The sequence below is a fragment of the Podarcis bocagei genome (assembly GCF_964188305.1).
Source record: "Podarcis bocagei genome assembly, chromosome: 1".
Lineage (NCBI taxonomy): Eukaryota > Metazoa > Chordata > Lepidosauria > Squamata > Lacertidae > Podarcis > Podarcis bocagei.
The window spans coordinates 70732678-70759397 of record NC_138125.1 but is presented as its reverse complement, the minus strand read 5'-3'; the positions used below and the strand labels follow the sequence as shown (position 1 = coordinate 70759397).

Below are 26720 nucleotides of genomic sequence, written 5' to 3'. Positions count from 1 at the left end.
TCTTAATGAATAACCTACAAGGTGGCATCTTTCCTTGCAATTCCAGATGAGAAATGAGTCTGTGTGCAGCTCTGACGAATGGTAGAGATGTTTTCGTGCCAAAGAGGGGCTGGCAGCATGAGCCTGACTTAAATATATCACAAATGTATCGGGTAAACAACAGTGCTTGGAATTCAAGCAGGTCTGGCACAGCCACATAATCTTTCTAACTTCTGTGTATGATTCAGCTTTAAAGGTTTACTAGAAAGATGGAACATACTACTGTACTACTACAGACTGAACGTATCAATTACTAAGATACTTGGCTGGTTAATTTATTCAGAATAGTCTATACATTTTGCATTTATTCATTTGGAACCCGTCTTTTCCCCATCGAACACACAGCACTGTAGGGGTTCCTAGGCAGTTGCTTGTTGGGGTTTCTGGTTCAGACCAAATCCCAAACCTGCTTAGTCTCAGCAAGGGTGCTGCAGCAAGTACTTTTGCGTCATGCCCTTGTGGCAGTAACATCCTTACAGTTCCTTTCTTTGACTAGGGCTGGATCTACACTGACCTGTTTAACGTTATTGTCAGAGCTGCTTCCAGATCCTAGCTCACAGAGGATCACGCTAGCCAGCGGTCACTTTGTAAAAGTCTTTATTGAGTTACAGTTTCCATTCTCAAGCTGCTGCGAGCAGCTCTACGTCTTATGGGTTAGACCGGCGAAGCTCCGTCTGAGTCTCCGCCCCCTGTGCACCAGCTTACTAACCTAGCCTTACTCCACCTTTTCTGCCTGACCATTCTTCTCTGGGTCCCTCTGCCCCCCGTGGTCTCTTCCTTCCGGGACTCTTCTGACGCTGACCCCCCGGACCCTCCTGTCTCCTTGCGCCGGGCTTTAGGACCTGGCTCCCTTTCCGGGCTGCTTACTGCGCCACCTTCCTCTGCATTTGAACTTGGCGCGCGCGCCCAACCTTCCACTTTCCGCCTGACCGTTTCTTCGCTCCCCGATGGAGGTGTGGCCACTCCTGACTCGTGCCCTCCCTCCTGTTGCGAGCTGCCAGCGCTCGATACCTGGCGCCCTTCTTCTCCCCTGCTCTCTGTTGGTGACGCTGGTCCCGATTTCCAACTGCTCCCCTCTGAGCCCCCTCTGGACCCTTCTTCCTGGGGTGTCCCCCTAGGCTCCCCCCTTGCTCTGGCCACTGGTGCTCCTTTCTGTGAATCTTCTGATTCACTGGAAAGACTCGGAGATCTCGGGTCGTCGTCATCACTCATCTTTTCTTCTGCCTCCTCCCCCTCGCTCTGTTTCCTCCCTTGCCCTCGCCTCTGCTCCTGAACCCCTGACATCCATCCCCCCCTCGAAGCCCCCCTTCCCCCCACCCCTCCTTCCGGTGCGGGAGCTGGGTGCTGCCATGTCATGGGGACGAATGTCGGATACAGTTCGCTTCCCGTGGCGGGCCTCCAACTGAAGACTTCCGGTTCTTCCTCCCTGCTCTCGTCGACAACGGTCACCTCTGCTTCCATCTCTGTGCCGCCGTGCTCGAAACCCAGGTCGTCCCCGAACACGTCCATGTCCGTCTCTCCCTCGTTTCCTTCTGGGGACGTTGCTCGTCCTGGACCCTCCAGCCACTTCCTGCGCCACTGCTCCTCTGGTCTATCGTCCCACCAATACGAGGGTTCTGAGGCAGATCCCGAGGGTGACCCCTCCGGGGAACGTGTGTCTCGTGTCGGTTCCTCGTCCGAGTCGAACCCCTGGAACGTGCTGGCTGAAAGCGTGGGTGTGAAAAGCCAGTCGTCGAAAAAGTCTGCTGGCATGGGTCTGTGTGGGAAGAGGGCATGAAATTCGTCTTTGAGCAGGGTTCCTCCAAAGCGTAGCCCGGCACCCAGCTGTTGGCACTGGCCGGGGTGCCCTCCTTGGCGAGAAGGTATTCTACCCCCTCTTCTCCCCATCTGGAGTCCAAAATCTCTGTGACTTCGTTAATGGGCTCCTCCTGTGTCACTCCACCTTGCTCGGTTACCCCTCTCGGAGCGGACTCGGTGCCGTTCCTGGTTCCTGAAATCTGTGAGGTGCCTTGTAGGGAGTGAGCACCGATCTGTGGAACACCGGATACATCCTGGAGCCCTCCGGAAGCGCCAGCCTGAAAGCCACCGGGTTGACCTGCTCTTCGACTTGGTAGGGCCCCAGTTGTCTATGCCCTAGTTTCTTCTTTGCTAACGACCTGGCCGGCACTGCGTGGGCTGCTAACCAGACCCAGTCTCCCACATGGATCTCTTCGCCAACCCTCCTGTGTTTGTCCGCATGTACCTTGTATGCGTGTTTAGCCAGCTCCAGGTGCCGCCGAAGCTGATCGTGGACCTCCTGCAACTCCGACGCGAACGCATCCGCTGTCTGCGGCTCCCCCTCCCCCAATCTTTCCAGTCCCGAGAAAGTTCTGGGGTGCCTCCCGTTGTTGGCGAAGAACGGCGTCACCCCCGTGGACACGTGCTTCGTGTTGTTGTAGGCGAACTCGGCGAGAGGCAGGTAATCCACCCACGTTGCAGGCTGTTGATTAGCATAACATCTCAGGTACTGCTGCATGATGGCATTGACCCACTCCGCTTGCCCGTTGGTCTGCGGGTGTCTAGCCGAAGCCAGGTTGATCTTGACGTTCAGGAAGCCCATCAGCTTCTGCCAGAAGTTCGAGATGAACTGCCACCCCCGGTCGGACAGTATAGACCGCGGCAGACCGTGAACCTTGAACACGTGATCTATGAACAGTTTGGCGGTTTGTTCCGCCGTGGCCACCTTCGCACACGGAATGAAATGTGCCATCTTGGAGAACAAGTCCACCACCACCAGCACTGCCGTCTTGCCCTTCGAGCTGGGCAGATCCGTGACAAAGTCCAGGGCCACTCTCTCCCACGGTTCGAACGGGGTTTGCAGCGGTTCCAGCAGTCCCGCCGGCGGTCTGTGTACTGGCTTGGCCCTCTGGCAGGTGTCGCACCTCGCCACGTAGTCCGCGACCTCCCCTCTCATCCTGGGCCACCAGAAGTCCCTGGCGACTAATTCCATCGTCTTCTCTGTGCCAAAGTGCCCGGCAGTGGGCGCGTCGTGCAACTGCTGCAGTACCTTGGCGCGAAGATCGTCCCCCGGCACATAGATGGCCCCTTTACGGAGGAGTAATCCATCGCGAACCTGGAACTCGCCGGTCGCTGCCGTGCCCCTTTGCGCCTCTGCCATCTTGGCTCGCGCGAAGGAGTCGTCCTGCAACGCTCTCCTCACTGCATCCAGGTCAACTGTTGCCGAAGCGCACGCCCACACCGTCGGTGCGAAGATGTGCATGGCAGCCGCTGGCGTCGCCTCCTCCAGATACTGTGGTTTCCGGGATAGGGCATCCGCCATGACGTTGGTGTCTCCCGGGACATACTCTATTCGGAAGTCGAAGTTTGCAAAGAACTCAGCCCAACGTATCTGCCTCTGGTTCAGGAACTGCGCCGTGCGCCAGTGCTCCAGATTCTTGTGGTCCGTGCAGACCTGCACCATGTGCTTGGCGCCGCTCAGGAAGTGCCTCCATGCCTTGAATGCTGCATGAATGGCAAGCAACTCCCTGTCCCAGATGGTGTAGTTCTGTTCAGACTTGCTGAGCTTCCTGGAGTAAAACGCTCCCGGCCTCCAAGCCCCCTGCGGGTCTTGCTGCAACAGGACTGCTCCCACGGCTCTGTCTGATGCGTCCGTCTCCACCCTCATCGGCCTGCTGGGGTTGACATGCAACAGCTGCTCTTCCGACGCGAAGAGACGCTTGAGTGCCTGAAAGGACTGCTCCGCCTGTTCCGTCCAAATGAACTTCTTTTTCTTGGAACTGAGCGTGTCCGTGATGGCCGCTGTTTGCATAGCGAACCCCTTGATAAACCTGCGATAGAAGTTCGCAAAGCCGACAAACCGCTGGACCTCCTTCCGGTTGCGCGGGCTCTTCCAGTCCAACACTGCACAAACCTTGGCGCTGTCCATGGCGAGCCCCTTGTCAGACAACCTGTAGCCCAGGAAATCCACCTCCGTGACGTCAAACTGGCACTTTTCCAGCTTGGCGTAAAGCCTATGCTGCTGTAGCCTGCTCAGCACTTCCTTGACGTGTGTGTCGTGATCCTGCTGCGATTCAGAAAATATCAGGATGTCATCCAAGAAGCAGACACACGTCTTGTAGAGGAGCCCCGCTAACACGTGATGCATGAAAGCTTGAAAACAGTGGGAGCCATTTTGCAGTCCAAAAGGCATAACTCTGTATTCGTAGGTGCCCAGGGGCGTGAACATGGCTGTCTTCCACTCATCACCTTCCCGCATGCGAATGAGGTTGTACGCCCCACGCAGGTCCAACTTGGTGAACACGCGGCCCTTGCGTACCGTCGCGAGGAGGTCGTCGATCCTGGGCATGGGGAAGTCCGATGGCTTGGTCACACTGTTCAAGATCCGATAGTCCACTACAAGTCTTTTTTGGGGCGTGTCCTTCTTCTTAACAAAGAATACAGGACTGCCCCCCACTGCCTTGGACTCTCGGATGAAACCGCGCTCCAAATTATGATCTATGAACTCTTTGAGTTCCTGTAGTTCGTCCTCAGACATAGAATACAGCTTCCCTTTGGGCAGCGCCGCCCCTGGCAGTAGGTCAATCTTGCAGTCATATGATCTGTGGGGGGGTAGCTTGTCCGCCTCCTTCTCGCAGAAGACCTCTAAAAATCCCGCGTATTTGTGGGGGATTGCTTGCAGCGTCCCCAGCTGCAGCTGCGCTTCCTCCTCCTCTCCCTCCTGCCGGGGCAGAATGCAGTGTTCAGCGCAATATGAGGAGCCGAAGACCAGCTGCCGCTGGTACCAAGCCAACGTCGGACTGTGTCTGTCCAGCCAACTCATGCCCAAGACAATAGGCGTGTCCGACAGTCTGGTGACATTAAAACTGATGACTTCCCTGTGATTTCCAAGTCGCATCACCATTGGTGGCGTTTGCTTCACCACCTGTCCCCCTAGCAGCTCCCTGCCATCCACCGTGACGACCTGCAGGGGCAGCGTGGCAGGCAGCAGCTGTATAGCGTGTTTATCTACAAAGTCCTGCCCTATAAAGTCCGCATGGCTTCCTGAGTCAACGGTGATCGGCACGTCTAGAGTGAGGCCATTGGGTAGCTGGAGCGATGCAGTGAGCTGCACTACTGGTTTGGGCGGGAGGGGGTCTGTGGGCTGCAAAATCTCTGGGGACTGCTTCACTGACTCGTCTGGCTGGGCCCCAGTGCCTCTGTCTCCAGCCAGACTCCGTCATTTCCCTGCTGTGAGTCTCCGTGCTGAGTAGCTGCAGTCACCGTTGCAGAGGCTGCATTGAGCTTGTGGATCCTCTGGGGACACTCTTTCGCCATGTGCTGTGGACTGTCGCAGATGTAACATTTCCGGTTCCCTCTAGGAGGCTTCGCTTTGACTGCTCCCGGTGCTGTGGCTCTGGTTGTTGACTGAGCCCTGGCACCTCCAACCTCCATAGGTTCCGCTCCCCCTCCTGGCGGAGGCGTGGATTGCGCACGCGCAGCTTCCCTGGGAACGAAGGAGAACCCTCTCGCTGGTTCGCGCCCTCCACCCCCTTCGTCCCTGCTCCATGGACGTTCCTCCAGCCGCACCCCAACCGCCAACGCCCTCTGAACGACCTCCTGCGTGCTCCTGGGTCTCTCCCCCCTTGCAATTTCGTCTTTAACCGCGCTGTTCAATCCTTCCCAAAATAGGTCTCTGACTGGAGCTGAATCTCTGCTCCTGAACCCCTGACAGTTATTAAAATGATATTACATATATCGTTCTAAAATGTCACAGGTCATACTTGCAAAATAAAATGTTTTTCTTACCTTGCTGTGGGATTTCTTCTGTCAAAGCGCTGCTGGTTGCTCTGCATCACCCTCTAGTGTCACATTCTAATAACACATTATGAACGCTAGAGGCAGAACTTAATGTGTCCCTCTATATGTTATGAAAACCATTATTTAACCCTTTATGTTGTAAACCACGAGTGTAAATCTACCCTAGGTTTCCCAGGGAATAGGGAGCAGTGACTGTTCCCCAGGGTTTGGGATCCATCCTGGGAGTGGGCTGAAGTGTGATTTGAGAATTGGTGAGCTGAATTTATAATTGGCACGTGATGAAATGCTCCCTGCTTAATGCATGGGCAGTGTGTAGTAGCTCTTGAAAGCCTTTGTGATGGTACTGCAGAATGGCCGCTACTGTAAAACATGAGTTTAGGATTCTGGCAAAATAATCACAACTGGTTCAGTGAATGGAGACATCTATCCCTTGCAATTGCCACGTGGTGATTATGAAGTGCACCTGGCCCTTACACACCCATACCAGTAATTCAGTATGTGCTTTCCCCTCATTTCACATAAACCTTCCTCTGCTACCTATTCCTAAACTGACTATTGACAATGTGGAAACTCCATGGAATAGTGACAATAAACAATATCCTGCTATCCTGCTCTGTCATTCTTCTCTGTGTTCCACTGGTAGGAATGACTAATTTCAGAGAGATGTGTGACACAGCCTTTTTCATGGTGGCCCCCTGTTTGTGGAATGCTCTCTCTCTCTTGACAAAGTTGTTAAGGCCCCAATGCTGCTATCTTTCCAGTTACAACTATTTGTTTCCTCAAGCAATCTAAGGGTTCTTACTGTTAAAGCCTTATTTGCTCTTTTTATCTGCCCCTTTTTGACGGGTCTCCTTATTGTTTTACTGATGTTCATGTATAAATTTACTGCGTAATTTTTTTAATGTTGACTCCTACCCTGATACCAGTATTGATGAAGGATGGGCTATAGACATTTAAATAATGAGAAAAATATTATTAATAATAATGTGTTAGTGAAGCCATCCAAGTATATTAATTATAACATGTGGTAAACAAAGTGTCTTTACCATCCAGATCCCTAAACTGATGCAGGTTAGGTACCCCTGTTAATCTCCACAGAGTGAGATGGATTGAACCTAGCATATTTTACTTTTTAGTTATATTTTCACTTTCCTTCTGGTTCTAGGTGATCTGTTTCTTTCACTCTGATAAAAAGACAACCTAAACTAAAATGGCAGAAAAGAGACAACAAAACTTGGAAGTCAGTAAAGTGTGTCACAACACAACCCTCTAAACAGACAATAAAGTTTCTGATCTGGAAATAAAACAATGTAATTAAGTAAGGAGGGGGTATTATGGTGGCAAATAACGGCAACAGCAATTTGAAAAGTCCTTGATGGCAAAGCCAATAAATTAAAAAAAGAAAACCATTATAACTGTGGAGCCGCCTGGGGGGGAAACAAAACTGAAGCTGAGCAAGGTAATAGATTGGATCTATGCAGTAAACAGAGGTAATGGGTTCAAAATAGTAACTGCACATACAAAAGCAAAGGCTTCATCTCTGCCAGAAGAAATATGCGCTCTTCAGGCTGTTATTATTTTAGTGGAGAAGACACTTTTATTGTGATCAGTTTGCTTTCTTTTCCTGAGTTCAGCGAGTATAGTTTGTAGATTCTAATTTATGAGGAAGATATGGGCAATCGAACAGGAATCATGGATAAAATGGAAACATTCTTCTTTCCAGATCTCCAGTTTAGAGGTATGGTCTTCTTTTTACTCTATAGTGTGGTTGGGGTAGAAATTAGATTCAGTTCACATTTACTGGTGAGCCTGCCTTAGCCACACTTTCTCTGTAACAATACGAGAAGTGAAGCACACAAGCTAGCCTTTGAAATCCGCAGGTGTCTGAATTTTGTAACACATTTCTGCAACCAAACACTGTAGAATTATAAATATATATAATATGCATATATTAGGGGAAAGAGAGCATAAAATAACATACAAACATAAAATGAGAAATTGCTTGCAAAAGCATGTACATTAGTCAAAATTGGGCAATTATTCTAGGAACAATTCACAGTGAAATACAGTGAATTTTTCATGTAGTGTTTTTTAAAATAATAATAATAATAATAATAATAATAATAATAATAATAATAATAGCAGATTGCTGAGGAAATGTGGAAAACCAATTTCAGGATTGGAAAATGAGAGACCTAGAATTGACATGTCCATCTATCCCTACTCTAAAGCCTCTGCTGGTTTGGGTGTGCTGCTGTGGGGCATCTTCTCCCCTCTAGGTGCAATCACCTAGTATCAATGTTCATGCAAATCCCTCCCAAGCCACATGGTAAACAGGGAAAAGGGGAATTGTAGCCCTTGTAGAATAATGTTATGCAAAACATGAAATGGTAATCTTTTTTGTTTTTATTCTTCTTTTCTCAAGCTGAAGAACCAAGTTTGCAGCATAGAAATTTCGTTGGTCTGGGTATCTGACCAGATTCAGAGCCCTGGTTCTTTTGTATCTCTTATTTGCACATGCCGGTATGCCACTTTTAAACTCTCTCCAGTATAATCCCTATACTGAGGGTTTGATAATCTTACTCTCTGAAGAGTGAGGGTCCCTCTGAACCCAGCAGAGAGGAAACAAACTCCAACACTCCCCTGAGTTCATCTGAAATCTGGAATTTGTTTCGGCTTTGCCATTGGCAAGTGTAAGTGCAGAGTCATAAGAAGTCGTCTTGCGTCTCCAGCTCCAAGCTGGAGGTGGGATCGCTGTGGATTTGAAGCTGCACCAGCAAAGTGTTTCAAGTTTGGAGTATCCATCATGTGCTGATACAGTAGAACAATGACTAGAAGTTGTAATGATATGATCCATAACTACATGAAACTGTAAATCCATAAAGGTTTTGACTGTGAATGTTATCGAATTTTCTCATGTGAAATACAAGCTGGACGTTGCATCTTTTTGGATGGACCAGTCTTGAAAATGAACCATACTGCTGTCCTTCTGTACAAAAGGGAGAGAAATAATCTTATCTGGGTGGGTTGAAATATATATTTATTTATATAAATATTAGTTTGCTGTAATCTGGCCCTATTTGGGACATCCCTTCCAGGTGGCTCACAGACATAATAAAAAATAATAAAATCAGTTTAAAATCAGTTTAAAAACAAACAAGAAAACAAGCAGCATAAATTTTGAGGTTCAGGGAACATATAGAACACATCTGAACAAAACAACTTTATTGATAATAGTAAAGGATGGGAAGGAGGAGGCTAAATAAGCCTCCTGGGGACATGCCAGCACCTCCCATAGCACCCACATAAGGTCTCAGTAAAGATCCCCTCAAAAATTCACAATGCATGAGAGACTGTTTGTTCTTCCTGCTCAGTTCATTTATGTATTTGCAAACTTGTCCACATGACATTGGTGGCCAGGACTGGACAGCCACCCTCCCTTCGGATCTGAGCAGAGGAGAAACACAAAGAGCTTCTCTGTGGGCAAGTAGTGCTGCTGGGTTGTTGTTTTTTTGGTAAAAAAAGAAGTGTGTGGTGCTGTTTTTCCATTGATGGAGGCTTCCTCACACTATTTTGTGGGCCTCTATTTGTTCTCCTTCAGATTTGGCAGCCATTTTGTTTTACACTACACTCTCACAGGTGCCATTTTGTGCATGTCACCTACAACCCTTTCTCAAAATTCTAAATGTGCCCACTGGCCCAGAAACATTGCCCAGAATGGACAAATGGGTGAAATCAGTGGAACGTTCTCTTAAGATTTACCACTGCTTTGCCCTTGAGAAAAGAAAGCGGCTTTGATGTTTCAGTTTCCAATTCTTCAATAGTGAGTTTTGTTTGATATATGCTGACTCCTGTAATAGCTTACATCAGTTTTGATTAAACAGAAGCTGCCTAAATATTCAGCCTAATGCTTATCTAATGTATTATATAGCAGAGTGATTGTACGTTATAATAATAGTTAGCTGTCATATCAGAGTGACCCTCCAAGAGATGGTAATGTCGAGTGATGACTACTGATGCTGTGAATATAGCAGGAATAACTGTGGGGTTTCTTTCTCTTAAGGCATATGCATTTGCAGTATCAATTTATAGTGGAATTTCACAGTCCCATCATTTGCAGAATTCAAGATGGCCTGAAGCACAGAGACCAATCATTCTTAGTTTCCTTGTGAAGCTAGAGTCTTGTAAATAGCATTGACAAAGTAATGAAATTTCCCCCCACCACAATATAAGATGGTGCTGTGTTCTGAAGTTTAATAAATGTTTTGATTAAAATCAGACCAGTTGTCTCAATCCTGGTTGCTCTAGGTTATTCTCATTGCATTTTTCATGCCCGCCACCTTAGCTGCTTCAGTTTAAAACGAGATACATTATTTTTGAAATGACAACACTGATTATTTCGTATTTGTCACTGATTAATATTTCTGCCTATAATGTAGAGAGTTTATCCCCAATAAAAGCATCATATACAATCACACAGTTTGAAAAATGTTAGTATTTTAAATATGCCCATGAGTATACAATCTAATTCTGTAATGTTTTCTTTGCAACGTGGACAGCAAAATTTCCGGAAAAGCAAAGAGCTTCATTTATTGCAAGGAAATTACATTCAGTAATGCTTGCTGAGGATCTGATCTTGTTGTTTTCTGGCTTAAAAACACATCGTGCAATTACATTGTTGAGGAGATCAAAGCACTGGAAAACGAGGAGCTGTAGGAATCAATTTATTTCTGTTCCATGTCACTTTTGCTTTTCCTCATCTGTAAGTTCATTCTGTCCCATGTCTATGTTAATTTGCAATTTTTAGTTGTCTTTTTTAAAATCTGCATATAAATGCATGTAAGTAAGACTCATGTGGGCTATCATGCAATATTATTTTTTTGAGCCAAGAACCGCATCAGAACTTTCAAAAAGGGCAGAAGCTGGTAGAATGGAATTAAACATCATGCCATGAATGTCCCATCTGCCCAAACATTTCCGCTTGCCAGATGGAATGATTCCTCCTCTCTTCACTGTTCTAGGGGTTCTCATTACCCCCCTGAACCAATTTCAAGGTGGAGGAAAGGAGAGAAAGCCCTATTGCACACGACTTCTGCTGGTGGGGCTTGTTAGGTGAATCCTGCTGTGAGTTCTGATTGGTTCATTCATCCAAGATGTGCAAATCAGGTCAATTCATATCAAAATTCAGAAAAATCGAATTCCTCAGGTATCGCTAGCAAGGAATCTAGAGGTTTTTAAACATGTAATACCAAGATGTATTCTTTGATGTGTTAAGTGGTAAATGCTAGGTCACAAAAACTTGTCATTGTACAAAGTATTAAAATGACAGGCAAGTGTCTATACAAAACAGCGTGAAATGGTCATTACTTTACACATAGGTTGATTTTCATAAATTAAATAGCATATTATAATAGAGCATAAAATGATGTTCCAGCAGTAGTCAGGGGTGATAGGAGCTGTAGTCCAACAACATCTGGAGGGACATAGGTTAGCCCCCCTTGATGTAGTGGCCAGAGCGGGAATGGGGAACCTAGGGCATCCCAAATGTTTCTGGACTACAGCTCCCATCACCCCCAACTATTGGCCATGCTTGCTGGGGTTGATGAGCTTTGAAATCCAACAACATGTGCAGGGCAACAGGTTTCCCACCTGTGTTTAGGGTATGGGCAACATTGGCCCCTGCAGCTGTTACTGCAAATAGCAGGAGGAACAAAATAAGGGCAAGATTGCCCTTGTCTGTATCTGAAAGAATTTGAGGAAACTGCTTTCACATGAACAGAACGCTAGAGACTCTACTCCAGCAGTAACCAACATAGAACCCTCCAGATGTTATTGGACTTTCAACTTCTTTCAGTCCCACCTAGCATGACTTATGGTTAGGGATGATGGAATTTGTAGTCCAATGCCATCTGGAGGACACCACATTGCCCACCCCTGCTCTAACAGGAACGTGGGAAGCAGAATTATTCAGGTCTCTGCTCCATCTGTCTCAGTATTCTCTGCACTGTATGGCAGGAGCTCTCAAGAGTTTCAGACAAAAGTCTTTCCCAGCCATACACTGAAATACTAGTGATTTAACTCAAGGCCTTTTGCCTGCAGCACATGTTTGCTACCACTGAGTTATGTCACTTCCCTTAAAATGTATGCCATGTTCAATATGAATTGTATTTGCTTTTGCTGAACTTTCTTCCCTGTGTTGACAATGCAATTCCCTGTACTGACAATGCAGTAATTGTCTTCAGTGCAGTTGATCTTGCTCTTTGTACAGTAGCCTACTCAGAAGTATAGCTTTGCACAGAAGCTGAAGTGAGATTCATGACCCATAGGCTCAGACAGCAGAGCAGCAGTCCATTCATCCTGAAATGCAACCATTTTGGCTGTTAACATCTCACATTAAGCTCCTAAACATGTTAACCATAATTCAAAGCTCTAAATTTACATGCAGTTGTGGCCTTCCATTTTCACTTTAGTGTTGGGAAATGGTTCATAACATCATACCCATAGGGTACTATGTACAACAGGCTCTTGAATCACAGTATCAGTGTTCAGGCATTCATCCATATAGAACTGAGGTTGTATGTGTTGGTCGTGGAAAAATTATGCCCAGCTCCCCAGTCTACCATGTGTTCAGGACCCCTGTTTGCTCAGAGCCTATGCATGTACACTCAAACACATATAGGCTCCTGTATGTGCAATATTTTCAGCTAGTGTACAGATGGCAGATATAGCAGTCTGTGGGCATTCAGGTGTATTCACATAGGCTCCATACAAATGCCCTCCTCCCCCAGGCATGCATGAGACTGGTGGTGAGGCCACATGAAGCAACCCTAATTCTTCCCTCTCCATGCACTCATTCACATATGGTGAATGCCTGAACAGGGGCTCTGCGAAAGAGCTTCACAAAAGGCCATGCTACATGTGATGCTTACTTCATAGCATACTGTTCTCCAGTAAAGATTGTCAGTGTGGGTGGCCTGATCTGGATCAGGACACTAATATAGGGAGTAGGGAGGCATTTTGACCCCTGCAATGGTTGCAGTCCAGATTGGGGTTTCCATACCTGCAATTTGTCAAAGGGGAAAAAACTGCCATTGAAGTAAATGTGAACTTTCGCCCACCCGTCGCCTATGTAACTGGCAGGTGCAGGGGCCCGAATCTCAATCAGGACCCCTGTGGGGAGCAAAGGGTAATAATAATAATAATAATAATAATAATAATAATAATAATAATAATAATAATTTATTATTTATACTCCGGCCATCTGGCTGGGTTTCCCCAGCCACTCTGGGTGGTTTCCAAAAGAATATTAAAATACTATGATACATCATAGTTGATTAAAGTATTCCACTATACTATACTATAGCTCCACTAGCCATTTTTTAGTGTGGTGGTGAAGGTTTAACTCAGAGGCAAACTACGGAGTAAACATCAAACGTAGCTTGGTTCTACTGGGAAACAGTGCAATCTTCCTAGGAAGTCAATGAGGTATTTTATGTGCCTCCAGGGCTTGGTGCATCTGCATGCTTTAAATAAACCCTTTCTAGTTGAAGAGCAGCTCCCTACACTGTCTAGAAAGCGAAGAAATCCAGAAGTTGTTTCTAAAGTACAAATTTAACGCAACCCAGTTATGATTAAAACCAAAGTTGAAGAATTAAAATGCAAATACCGGTCTGAAAAGGCAGCCGCTGTCCTGCTGGTTCATTAATTCTTTGGTTCAGAAAATGCTTAACAAGATGCAAGAATCAATAAGGAGAGGGTGACAAAGCAACCAGCATTAAAGAATGTGGGGAAACAGTTATTTTTAAAAAAAGATGAGCTATTTAGTGCACCTTGTTATAAAGCTAAGCCTAAATCTTTATCCCTCATTGATTAATATCATTCTCCAAGCTGGGAACAGAGCACAGAGTGGCAATGGTATCGTGATTGGACTAGGAGTGCCAAGATAATTATTACTCCGTTAGAAGCCCTAAATGGTTTTCCATTTAAGTGGCACAGAGAACAATAGAAATCTTAAATAGGTTTCGAAGTGACATAGCAAGCAATAAATGTCAATTAGTGCTAATGGCAGAAACCGCAAAAAAGCAAGAAAATACTTCAACTTGCTCTTTCCTTATCTTCCACCCACACAAAGTAAAAGCCAATGATGTGAGTGTATAAGGTATGCAAATACTGACAGAACATTGAAAGACAGGACAACCACTTTAAAGATATTATAGATCCAAAAGATTAATTTCTTGCTTGGATGCCACCGAAGGGCAATGTAGAAATTCACACAGCCACTGAAGTATGTGATGCCTACCCGCCCTGTATAATTTCAATGGAAAATGCTATATCCTGTATCTATTAGATACAGGACACAGTTTGACACTTGACACTTTTGAGCAATCACAGCAATAGTCCCTCATGGGACAGTCCAGTGATGTTTGGGCATCTTGGAAAACATTGTTCTTTGTTTAAAAGTATTTCTAAACAACTTTATATTTAAAATCTCTTAAGTGGTGTTCAAAAATGAAAGCAGAAAAACTGAGAGTGAATGCAAAAATCTATCAATAGCAGGGTCCAGTCTTATGGGTCAGGTAAAGCCTAGGCAAAAGAGATGTCTTTACATGTCTGACACAATTGATGGATGATGCTTCATGTACATCCTATTAAAAGCAGGAGTCCCAGTTACACTTTCTGCTAGTTAGGCTATGTATAACTCTAGTCTGCATCTTACATGGCTTCAACTATGAAAATGAGCAATATAAAAAATACACAGATAATCTTTCTCTCTGTCTCTGTTTGTTTGTTTCTCTCCCCTACCTGTCTGGCTCTTCTTTGTGTGTTCCCTCCAGGATCTGGCTGGGTATCTATGATTTTTATTCCCAAATGCTAAGTATTCTATGAAAATCGGAAATTCTATTTCATAACTACATGTGGTGGATGAAACTTCAGATCTTCAGTCACAGCAGGAAATAGCAAGCCTAAGATTCAAATTAATCTGATGGATTGTTTTGTCAATGGAGTACAATGATCTTATGCCAGTCTGAATCCATGGATTGAATCCCACGTTTAGTTGTACTCAGAGTAGGCCCATTGAAATGCATGGACATGACTGAGGTCCATTCATTTCAATGGGTCTACTCCAAGAATGATTAACACTGGGTACCATATTCCTTTCTAAGTATTACATAGCTATCTTACAGACCGTTATGTTGCTGTGTTTTTGTTCAATGTTCAGAATATCAATATTCTCCATACAGGAGTGCCAACTTGAATCAAATATTGTGGGGGCAGGTAAGTGCACCCCTGCATAATCAATCACATGATGCGGTTCATGCATACCATTTGAATGGCAATGTCCATTTATTTTTTGGCCCCCGGCCCCCTCAAATATTTTATTGGTGTGATCAGAGACCCCTCGGCCCCTAGGAGTTGGCTCATATGCCTGCAGTTGAAAATAATATTCATTGAATGAAGCGTTGTACATCAGTAAAGCAACTGATTAGTTTCAGAATCTGGAGTCTGCGGTCTTTGTAACTGGTTATGCTTTATTCCTTGATCCACTGTGTTGGAGAAATTTGAACCCTGATTAGATCACTCAATTGACGTTACTTTTATCATAACATTGTTCAGCCACAGCAAGCAATTCCTTTCTACTAACACAAAGTCTGGTCAGAATCGCAGAAACTATTTTTTAGCTGCTTCACCCACCCCAATATCAGGTTTGTTTCAGGTATATTTTGTGCATGAGGTAAAATTATTTTTGGGGGGCAAGAGAATTCGAACAGCTGCCATCTTGCTTTTTCTAGAAAGTCCTACTCAGTTTTTTTCCTTTTTAGTTGGGCAATTTAAAATGTTTGCTGATATACAAAATGCCTGCCTGTTTTGTCACTCACTTTGGCCAGCCTTGTAGTGGAGAGCTGTTGAACATCGTTTTATTTGAAAGGCACATTAGAGTAAAACAACATTTTGGGCAATGATTGAAACAGACTTGTTAAAAATACAAAGGGCCGCTTCAGACATCCTTTTTATTTTGCATTCATGATGTTTTATGACCATGATGCTATTGTGGTGGTCATGTACAACCCCACTATCAATACTGTTTGCACCTGCAAAGGTTTGGGGGCATTCACACTGCTTCATTTCCAGTCAGTGCATATCCTGTAATTTCTTGCTAAGGTAAAGGGACCCCTGACCATTAGGTTCAGTTGTGGCCGACTCTGGGGTTGCAGTGCTCATCTCGCTTTATTGGCCGAGGGAGCCGGCGTACAGCTTCTGGGTCATGTGGCCAGCATGACTAAGCCGCTTCTGGCAAACCAGAGCAGCACACGGAAATACCGTTTACCTTCCCACCAGAGTGGTACCTATTTATCTACTTGCACTTTTGACGTGCTTTCAAACTGCTAGGTTGGCAGGAGCAGGGACCGAGCAACAGGAGCTCACCCCGTCGTGGGGATTCGAACCGCCGACCTTCTGATCAGCAAGTCCTAGGCTCTGTGGTTTAACCCACAGAGCCACCTGTGTCCCTTTCTTGCTAACTCTCATAATTTTTCATTTCACTAATCTTCTGGTGGTCATGCCTCCCCACTGCTTTTGTTGTGTTATAGCTCCTCCTGTCAGAAATAATATAGTAGCAATGGAGAAGTATTGCATAATAACTAACAGTAGCAATGGAGAAGTATTGCATAATAACTAACAAAATAAAATGATGTGCAGATGGTCCAATATAAATCCACCACTAATGCATTATTACTACATCAAGAACATGTTGCAGAATATATCTCCTCAAAAATGTCCGTCTTGAGGGACATCAAATCATAGCTTGCCATTCTGTGGAACCCTATTTTTAAATTGGCCATGCTTGCTGTTTGGCTTTTTGAAAGACATTCAGGTAAATATATCTATGTATCTGATATATGAACTATGAAGATGCTTTATTTGAACACTTCAAATATTTAAAAAGTGTCCATGATTCGTGTGTGTGTTCAGAGATTAACAGTGCAATCCTATGCATGTGTAATCAGAAATCAGTCCCAATTCAATGAGGTTTGTTGTTGAGGAGTCATTTGGCGAAAGAAAATTAGAGGAGGGCCATTTTATGAAACAGTTTCTCCTTGTATTACTGGGTAGATTAAAAAAAATATTTGGTTGAATCACTGTTTCTTCCAACTGTAGCATAGCCTAGGAGTTTACTCTGTGGCATGTGCTACCATAGGAGGAAACAGTCACCTGTAGCCTCTGATCATATTATCACCTCTTTCCCCAGGATTTCTTAGTAGCAGAGGAGTGATAATGCCTGGCTTAACTCCTATAAAGTGGTTTTTGAACCAAGGATTCTGATAAGCAGGGCAATTAGGAAGACGGCTTGCTGGTCAGTTTGCTTGCTTCTGGACCACTGAAGTCAGAAGCTATAGGTGACCCTTTCACAAAATGCGCACGGTCAACTTATTTTCAGTTGGTTTTCTCAGCAATTCTGCTTTTGAGATTACATTTCTACAATATGCCTAGAAACAAAATTTTCCTGTATTCATCTCTGCTTCCAGATACCAGCATTACATTTTGAATACTTCAGTGACCAGTTCACTGGGGATTCTTCCAGCTCTGCATTAACCTGCAAATCCAAAAGGGTTTTATTCATAAAGCCAGAAACAAAACCTCAGCAGATATTTCAGGAGAAATAGACTCTTCTAACGTAGTGCAAAGCTCATGATGTTTCATGATGCATAATGTATTTATATTTTCTCAAATCTGTGCTGTTGTGGCCAATTATCCTTATCTCTATTCCATAAAATGTGCATTGCTTATAAAGCTTATACTGCACAGGGAACAGAATGATATGCCTCCTGGAATCTATGGAGTGGGCAAGATGAGAGAGGCATTGATTTTGTTTCCAGCAATTGAGGACACAGATGAACACACTCCCTTAGTATGTTATGCTAAGCTTCTCTCTCTTCTCCTGTTCTGAGAAGCTTTGGGTGTAGCAATGGTTGGTTAGCATTACAGAACTTCTACTAACTTTGATAAGAAGATGTTTCCTTCAGCACAACAGCACAACACCTGCTTTATTAGCAGGGGAAGCTAGAGGTAGGGGTGGGAAATAAATTTAATTCAGTCCACATTTAACAAACCCAAACACTGCCATACTTTGAAATTTCCCAAATTTCCTACGCAGCTCCCCAGCCAAATCATGTTTATAGAATCACAGAATCATAGAGTTGGATGTTACTCTGAAGTTCATATTGTCCAACACTCTGCAGTGCAGGAGTATTCAGCTGTCCCATACCGGGATTGAACTATCTGTGTGTGTACACACACACACACACACACACACACACACACACACAGCATTTTATTAGGGGGAAATGCTTGCAAAACTGTGCATATTAGTCAAAAATGCGTGCAAAAATTGGAGAAATTCGCACTAAAATGCTGATGAATTTTCATGAGGATTAAAAAAAAATAATTACAAATTGCTGTAGAAATGTGGAGAACTGAATTTCAGATTGGAAAAAAAGGAGAAATGGAGAGAACCAAAACGGTCACACTGTAGGTTAATGCAGAATCAATGTGCAATAAGTTTTTATTTTTGTAATGAAATTAGTTTCTCAATATATATATTGTTATATATGTTATATATTTATTTATACTCTGCCTTTTCCTCCGTTAGGCACACTGTGGCTTACAGATAATATAGGAACAGCTAAAAATATAGAAACATCTTGTTGATTGATTTGATATGCACTTTTAAAACTTTGTGAAGCTCTCTGCTGAAGGTTTTGGGTTGTTTTTTTGCAGCAAGATGCTGTCTATGCAGGAAACAATGTACAGTGTGCACATCAGGAACTCTTCTTCAGAAAAGCTGAAAATCTACTGTACCTGTCAATCATTGATGGTGCACCACCAGAAGCAACTGTTGTAGAATCCCATATTTTTTTGAAATATGGTTTTGAGAACTTCTTAAAATAGCAACCTTGTAAAGCAGCAAGGAGTGGGGGCAGGGATTGCAGTTCAGAAGCCTAGCTCCAAAGCTTTCTTAAAAGCTCCTTGGAAAAGGCAGATTGCTTTTATATCTTTGAGGGAGGGAAGCATGGATGTTAGAATTATTCTTTTGAAACTGTAAAAAAGTAATTGTTTAAGAAGTGAAACTGCACCTATGTACGGTTTTCTTTTTTTAAAAGAAAGCAGCATGGTCTGAGAAGGACTGTGGAATCATTTTATAAAATACATTGGCTAGGGAGATAATGCTCTGCAAATGCCCATGTCCTTTATTTCTAAGACTCATAGTTCTTAATTCAATTCTTTGTACTATATAAATTTCTATACTTTGTACTAATCATAAATTTCTTTTCTACCCCAGGCCCTTTTGACTCCCTCTTAATCTCCAAATCTTTGTTCAGTCCCTGCACAGTCCCATCAACAGCTGGGGGTCAATATTGACCACTTTGGGAAACTCTGAACTAAGGAGAAGGTTGATAGCCAGAGCAACCTCAAGAGTAGAAGTAGATAAAGTGCCATATTGGGGGGAGGGCCTGTTGCGGTAGCCTGACTTGGGGAGGCAAGTTGCCCATATGCCCTTATGGATAAGACTTCCCTGCCAATTGCAGATTGGGGGGATACTCTGAGAGAGATTCGTTTACAGCAACCCTGCACTGTAATCCATTATTGATATTGTAGGTCAGAGAAGGAGCTGAGGCCCATTGGGATTCCCAGTCAAAAATCCACTATCATTCTCAGGCTGCAGCAAAGGCCAATTCGCTTAAATTGCTCATTTATGCACCCTCCTCAGCCAAATCCATCACAAACGGAGGTCCCGTGTTTTGTTGACTTGCATAAAAATTGGCTGCATTTTCAAATGTAAAAACGAAACCTTAAATAAATGTTGCACCTAAGGCAAGCCCCAAAGTAGATCAGGGACTCCCCCTTGCAATGCTGATTTTTGTGTTTCAGCCCTTTCAGCTACAGGCTTGGATAACTCAAACACACACATACATGTGCACACACCCAAATAATACATTGTACATTTTGTTGCAGGGGCCACACTTCTTTGGTCATCTGAAAAATTGAAGGTGAGTTTTCAAAGCCCATTTCTCTTCTCCGTACCAGCAAATGAACTACTGAGGCGGAAAATTAAAAACTCAGTTTTGTCCGAAAGTCAAATTAAGAGCTTGAAAACGAGACTCAGCACTCTACAGCTGCAATATTTGGAAGACAGGGCTCTAAACTCAAGGTTAATAATAGTGAACACAAATGGTCTATATTTTAGGTTTGCTTGGTTTTCAAAAAAGGGTGAAACTTCTACAGCTGCTTCAGTAGTTTTGAAGACTCTGCACCTGAAGACCTAATGGAGTTCCTTTCAAATAGAAGCATAGCTTATTGTACGAGTCATAAAATACTAGAGAAGTCAGAATGGCTCTCTCCTTGTCCTCCTGCTGGCAGGTGAAGACCTTATTCTAAAAGGCTTTTGGGAACTGACTGCTTTTAATGAAAGGACAGGTGTCATGCTCTTTCATATTTTATCTGTAAGCCACGTTAAGTTCCTGTCAGGGAAAAGGGTGGGGGTACAAATAAATATGCAATAACAATAAGAATAACAATAATATATAAAGAGGAATTGGCAAAAATGCCACATGAGCAGTAGTGTCGTCATGTACTGCTAGGAATGAAAGGTGGGACATATTTAAGCACCCATCCATAATCCAATTTGCATCTGAAAATACTGTTCAGGGACACACCAGAAAAGACAAAGTTTCCAAAACTGTTAAACAATGTAATGATGAAAGTATGAGTAAAAATAACCTTAAGGAAATTGGTTGGGATCTAATACAACATTCAGTAGCTGCACAGTAATTGTGCTATTAAAACAAAAACAAAACTTGGAAAAGGCCTCCAAAGTCAGTCAGTCAGAGCAATTTTCAAGGATTAGTTCTGTATAGACTTTTAGAAAAAAATATTACTGGACGGATGATTTGGAGCTGAACCAACTGATGGGTCACGTGCACCTGTGCCATCCTGCCTGAAGCCCTTTTGGTCATCCATCTCCTAAGTCTGAGAGGTGGGAGTTGAAGAGAGAGAAGACATTTTCTGTGGTGGCTCCATGCTTTAGAACTTCCTCCCAGTACAGCTCTTGGATGCAGGCTCAAATATAACTTTGTTCTTGATATTCTGTTTTTATTTTCTTATTGTTGTAAGGAAACTTCAACAAACTTTGTCAAGAAAAATGGCATATGGATATTTTAAAATAAATAAATGAAGGCTACATGGCTATCATCACTCTAAAAAACTTTAGGCTGCAATCCTATGTACACTTACCTGGGCGTAAATCTTATTGGACGTTTATTTATTAATATTCACAAAATTTATATACCTCTGAGCAATTTACTTCTTAGTAAGCATGTAGTATTGCAGGGTTGGTCTCCTTTTTATGGTGTACAGTATGTCCTGTTCAGGAAGGGTCACATGGTTCTGTATGAGAAAATCTAAATTTGTATATCGGACTCAATTAAAATATCTACTCTTTCCCTTTTATTATACTACAGGTGCATTGCTAGGGGGTTGCCCTGGGAGGAAATGATGGATAAGGCTTGGGCCTCTTGCCCAGGACTACAGATTTCCTGTCCCACATTGCCTCTTATTTTAAATTTTAATCTTTAAAACCTTGCTTATATGGCAGCTGGTAAGCAGAGGTTGGGTGGCCATCTGTCATGGATGCTTTAGTTGAGATTCCTAGACTAGATGACCCTTGGGATCCCTTCTAACTCTACAGTTCTATAATTCTATGATCCATTTTAATTTGCTCAGCAGCCTATACACACATGAGCATGTATAAACTTTGTGCAAATTTGTGACATGGGCCTGTGCTTTGAGTCTTTTAAGTGCCTAAAAGTGCTCCTGTCTATAAAGTATCTAATTTCTTATGGACAGTCTTTTATAAAGTGATTCTTTACTTAACTCTGCAGGGTTAAATAACAATAAATATGTATGTAGTGATAAATATATCTGTGTTTTTTTTTTAGTGGATTTAGTTTTCTTTCCCAACTAGGCACTGCATTTGTCGCACAAGAATCCGGTGCCGACTTCCATAACATAGATTTATTTTCCATGGCTTCTTTTGTTTACAGTCATTCCTAACCCGATTAACTGAGATTCATGTTGCCTGTAGCCTAGTGACAATAGCCATCAATAGTGGGAGAGGTGCTGAGGTGTGTTATGTTCAGCACATCCCTTCAGGGGGTTCTCTGTCAAAATCTCTTCAGGCTATCACTTATCGTGTCAATACCAAATAGTGTGGAAGAGTTGAACTGTGGAAGAAGTGAAGAACATGACAGTTTCCATGTCCACAAGTTGAAAATGCATGTTTTGTGGCATAAGGACCACATAAAATGTGCTAAAATATGGTATTCTAAATGGTTGGTATCATGAAGAAGTTTCATTATATGACATGATGTCATGTTACATCATCAGATAATCTCTCACTAGAAAATAGATGAATAGAATATAGGCATATATTTCCCCTTTTCTCTGTGTGAATTAGAATAAGTCATTTAATGTGTATGATTCAAATGATCATTTGTTAGCAGCAGCCTCACATAAATCACTGTTAACTAAGGTTTGAGAAAATTTGGCTTGTCTGTTAAATTAGGGTCTGAGGTAATTTTGACCACCATACTAACCGATCAAGGAAATGAAATTGTTGCCAGAGCACTTCCATTTTGTTCCCCATACTTTTTTCATTTTGTCTGTTTTTTGCTGTCATGCTCCAAATGCTAGCAGCTAATTGTTATCTGCTATTTTTGCAGGTTTGCAACAATAATGTTAGATTATGAATTCTACCATGTTTATGTTCTAGTATTAGTTTCATTACAGAACTATTACTTCGAAATGCAGTAAAAATCCATTAATCCTTCCAATATTGCCTCCTGCTTTAGGTAAAGATTTTAATAACAGAAATTATGAAAAAATGTTTTGCATAAGTAGCTCATGTTGCTATTCTTTTGCTTTCATAATATTCTTCTTTATATGTGAACTTGAGGGGCAGAATGAGAGTCCGGCTCAAACACATACACCAAGCTCTTAAAAGAAGTGTAGAATCGTGTCAAATAGTGTCACAATGCTGGCAGCTAGCAAGTGAACAATCTGTCAGTTTTGCTTCTTTTACTTTCTCATTTTTCTAATTGTAAATTCAGTTTCCCCACATTTCTATAGCAATTGAGAAAATCCTTATGAAAATTCATTGGCATTTTAGTGTGAACTCATAATAAGTTATTCATTCATTCATTCATTCATTCATACATACATACATACATACCACACTTTTCCTCCCAGCAGGACTCAAGATGGCTTACATATAAAAATGAGAACTTCAAAAACAAAACAAAAAACAAATTTTGTATGCTGTCTTGAGTAATACACACATTTTTACAAGCCTTCCCCCCACTATAATGCATTTTTTGTAAATACAGTATTTGTGTAAGTTAAATTCCAAAGATAGTTGTATTTTGATTCACAAGAGTCAAACACACAGAGAGAATGACAGCAAGTGGACTTCTGAAAGATAGAATTGCATATTTTATTGTGGATAACTGTGCTACTAACTAGTATGGTTATGTCATACTGGTTGAAGAACTGCATCACGAAATTTGGATAAGTTCAAATAAGTGCTTCGGTTCACATAGTGTGAATTTGATCAATTCAGTTTTAAAGCATGTAATCATAGAATTGTAGAGTTAGAAGGTTCCCTAATAATTAAATAGTCCATCCATCCATGGCAGATGGCCATCCAACCTCTGCTTGCAAACATCCAAGGAAGGAGAGTCCATCACCTCTAATGGGAGTCTTCCACTGTCAAACAGCTTTCTGTCAGAAAGTTCTTACTGATGTTTAGTTGGAATCTCATTTCTTGTTACTTGAATCAATTAGTATGGGTTCTATCCTCCAGAGCAGGAAAAAACAAGCTTGTTCCATCTTCCATTAGATATTTGAAGATGGCTATCATATCTTCTCTTAGCATTGTATCTGGCTAGATCATCTTTAGGGTACACTTCCTGAATCAATGGACATATCATTTAATTTCTGTAGATCTACTCTGAGGTTGACTTAAGCAGATAGAACCTTCACTGTAATAACATCAGGACAGGAGGTAAAAGTTGTATTACAAATTTCTTAGTGGGAGAAGGAAGATTTGCTGTCAGTCTTGTATTTCCTGTCAGGTATCATTCTGCCATTAGATGACCTGTATTGTATTCTAATTAGAATGAATCTCCTTATTTAGTCATGTGTGATAAATGAGAAGTCCATCCTCCAAAATTACACTGATTTGCATCAAATGGTGCACCTATGGGGTCATTACGGAGATACACTGTTAGAGCTGGCAGCTCATTAATCTTTTTTTGCTTTTGTCTGTACTCAGTGATTTTTGTCTGCAACCTTTATACCCTCCAATGCATCTCACTAAAATGTAACAGGAGTTGTTTGCTTAGTCATAAAGGCTTCAGTCTATTGCCCCAACCTTTTTCTTCATCTGACCAGATTTTGATGGCCAATTTTCAGTCAGTGAGGACAACAGTCAACAGATTCACTCTGTGGAGCAACATGATTTTATTTGGCCAGACCCCCTGTATCATCATTATTTGGAATTGGCAACCTAAATATACCCTATATATACCAGTCAGAGTTGACCTTCAGATTTCATTTTTTTTTAAAAAAAACTATTGTTCTTTCTGAAAGCCAGCTCAGGAAAAATCCCAGTCTTCAGTCCTTTAATCTTTCTCTGCCTTCATGTACCAAGCAACACTTCCCACAACAAGCCCTGAAACTGGTCATACCAAACATTCTCTGTCAGCAAGCCAGACTTTCTGACAACATCTCATTGTCATGCCTGTAAAAGCATAATGGCTCTTATCCAGAAATGCTCCCTTTGCTGAACAAATAATGGCACTTTCGATTCAGTTTCTGATGGTTGTAAGAGAGCAAAAATTGCCTGGGTTCAATCTTCTCAATCCCCGGACAAGTGATCAGATCTGGCAGCACTTTGATTATCTTCCCAGCAGGAGAAATGGAGGGAAATCCTCACATGTACTAGTGGAAAGAGTGCAACTTGTCCTGTTGTTTACACAAAAGATTGCCTCAGCCCTTATATATGCAACTGATCTCTGCACTCTGTAGGTGAGAGCCTCCTGCAGATGCCATCTTATCAGGATGTCTGTTCATGGCACCTACCATTTGGAATTCCTTCCATTAAATATTTGGCACCATATTTGCTGTCTTTGCAGTACATACTGAATATTTTCCTCTTTCAGCCAGTCTTTTAAGTAGAGATCTTTCCCAGTCTGCATCTGCACTGGAATTGCTTTTATTGTTTTGTCACTTGTTTGCTGCCTTAGGGCAGTATATAAATTTAAAAAACAAACAAACAAATGAATAAAATGTTTTTCAGATTGTGCTATGTCCCAGATTGTTCCTTCTTGATTTGAATTGCCCTCATGCATTCAGGAAGGGAGGAAAATAAGGACAATCAATGCACAATCTCCTGTGTCTACAAATGGATCACTATTGATCAGAGAAAAATTTGAATCGGGCCCAAGGTTTCATCTGAATCGGGCCCAAGATGTTGAATTCCGTGCCTGCCCTAGTTAGAACAAAAAGGAAACTTTAAAAATTACAATCACAAAAGGTCACAGCTCTTCCAATTTAACTTTTATTGCTTTTTTCAAAATGAGTAAATGATTTAATAGAATTAATTTTGGCAATGAAAGCATCTGAGTCACACCATTCACACTTTCCCCTCATTTGAGCTTTATGAGGAATGAGGTTTTTCATTTGTGATCTAATTATGGTGGTTCATTGTTTAATATGCTCCAGTGGCTAATTTTGACTACCTTGTCTATATTTCTAAAAGAACACAGCATAGAAGGGGAAATTGGAGATTACTGTGGTTTTTAACACTGGAACTTACACCTCTAGGAGACAGGGCATTGAGAGACATACCAATTAATCCTTCAGTGGTTTGTAAAATAGAATGTAAAATAAGACACCCAGCACAGTACTCTGAAAGCAAATTACATTCTCCAGTCAGAAAATAAATGATTTGTTTTTCCTCACATCTATGTGATTCATCCAGAATTTACATTTAGAGTCTCTCTTCTTTTTTTCTCTTACGGCAATTTAAATACTAAATCATTCATGTGTTGCATATTTCATGGTCTTGTTGATTGTCCTGGATTTTATGCTATAAGTGCGTTCACTTGACAGAAATAATAGGAATATTGTACTGGTAATTATGTTGTTGCTAATAATGTTGATTTTATGTAATTGTTTGAAACAGCCCCAAGTCTCTCTCTAATGTAGCTACAGAGTTACAAGTTCAGGATCACTCCATTCCTGTCTGCCTGTTTGATCTCGTCTCCTAACTTACTTCAGAGTTTTGAGGAGTCTTCCTGCAAAGAAAGACAAGCCCATGCCATGTCAGAGAAAAAGAAGTATGAAAGTGTTTCTTTCCTTCTTGATTTAATATAGCTACAACTAATTATGAAAGCATAAGCTAGAAAATAATAGTTGTATATTTGTTTCCTTTGATGGACACAAAGCTTATCAAGATGCTTTTATGATACTTTTTTCCCCTCAGGGGAAAAAAGATATGATTGCTTGTGGCATATGCCTAATCTCTTACAGCATCATTGTAAAATATATAATAATATAGATAACTGTATCTTGCTTAAAACATCCTTCTGTAATGTTTAGCAGCCCACTCTCTGCAAGCTTAACTTGTTCAGGCAAACTTTACTGTAAAGTCATTTTAATAAATGCTTACCTTGCCGTGAACACTTCTCTCCATCTTCTTGGATCCTTGAAGAAACTCTCCTGAATTGATAATTTTTTTTATATTTACCATATTTGCGTGCCTTTTT

General features: G+C 42.5%; 1 long non-coding RNA gene across 2 annotated transcripts in view; it reads left to right on the top strand.

The window, feature by feature from the left end:
• LOC308583876 overlaps positions 1-26720 on the top strand; it is a 149875-nt gene that overhangs the window by 77460 nt on the left and 45695 nt on the right. For both annotated transcript variants that reach the window (XR_014006470.1, XR_014006471.1), the window contains exons 4-5: positions 19849-19883; positions 23893-23953. This is a non-coding gene — a long non-coding RNA (uncharacterized lncRNA). The remainder of the gene's footprint in view (positions 1-19848; positions 19884-23892; positions 23954-26720) is intronic.